This window comes from Penaeus monodon, chromosome 12, assembly GCF_015228065.2.
Source record: "Penaeus monodon isolate SGIC_2016 chromosome 12, NSTDA_Pmon_1, whole genome shotgun sequence".
NCBI lineage: Eukaryota > Metazoa > Arthropoda > Malacostraca > Decapoda > Penaeidae > Penaeus > Penaeus monodon.
Window position 1 is genome coordinate 21,149,640 of NC_051397.1, and position 1,357 is coordinate 21,150,996.

A 1,357-nucleotide genomic window follows, 5' to 3' on the forward strand; every position below is an offset into this window, starting at 1 on the left:
GACTTGTCATGGTGGACGCTTAAAAGAGTTCCATCAAAACCAAAACAGTGGGAAAGCAGAGTTGTTGTTCCATTTTCTAATGGCATGTAATGTAACAGGTTGACCTTGGAATCTGGACTTTGGCTGTTTCTATTCCTAAAAATAGTCACCTATCCAAGGGGGCCAGGAGCTCTTCCTTCTCATTCCCTCTGGATCAGGGGTCTCCTGAATAGCAAAGAGGATTTTGCTAATTCAAAATTCCTGTCCTGGGGTGAGGGAGGTGGCTGCTTTGGTTTCTGTTTCAGCTTCCCTCCCTTTCAGGACTGGCAACAGTCTGGGTCATTGGCCGTCATGGAGGACCATGACTGCCTTCTCTGCTTTCCTCCCACTGGACCTCCCCAAACGCTGTTGCTATTGTAGTGATTACAGCAGTCAAACACGAGAGTCGTATCTTCTTCGTCAAATAGGAGATATGCTTTTGTAGCGTCCTTTGAAACTTTTATTCCTGTGGTTCTTTTTCTGCATTTTAGAAAATGGTGGGAAAACTCCTTTTTATTGGAGTAATATCCGGTGTCGGCTGGTGGAGGGTCTTCCTTCATCTTAGGAGGGTCGGGGAAGTAATCTCTTTTGTTCTGTCCCCAGACATGGGTGCTTGGGGGGGAGCAGGAACAAAAAATCTGGTCGCTTTTTTAGCAATCTCTTGTCCGACTAAGGGCCGCCTCTTTCCTAGCAGAGCAAGCCAGGCGCCAGGGCGGTGATGCCCCTTGGGACATTTGGGCTCCTGTGTCCCTTTTGGGGGCCTTCTTGTGTGTGTCTTGAAAGCACACCTCGGTGTTGTGTGTCTTTCCTACAGACACCAGCTAGCTTTGGTGGTGACCGTATTCTTTGGCACTTAAATCACCAAAGTGGCTCTGGTACATTATGTTCTTAGGCTGAAAAAACTCAATTACCCAGATCAAGGGTAGTGATTGGAGAGCTCCTTTCAAGGTCACCAGGACCTTGCCTGGTTGGGCTCTTCCCTTTCAACTTTCCGGGAAGCGTCCCACACGACCAGTGGGGTGTGATATTGATTACATCCCTCATCAATAGGATAGTGGAGACTCTCTTGTCGTTGGGATTCAGTGGTGACCCACACACACTTTCCCTCTCACCATTAAGCTCCTTGGTTTTCTGCAGGAAATTCAGGGTAGCTTGGTCTTTGGGGCATAATAATCATGCCCTTGGTCTTTGACAACCGGATTTTTCACTGCATCTCCAATGTTAGTTGTTAGGCATTGTCCGAAGCCTTCAGGTTTAGAGGTAGCTTAAAACTGTGGGAAACGTTTAGAGGGGTCCAGACTCACCCCACAGTTTCTGTCTCCGGCCTGGGTAGTTTCGG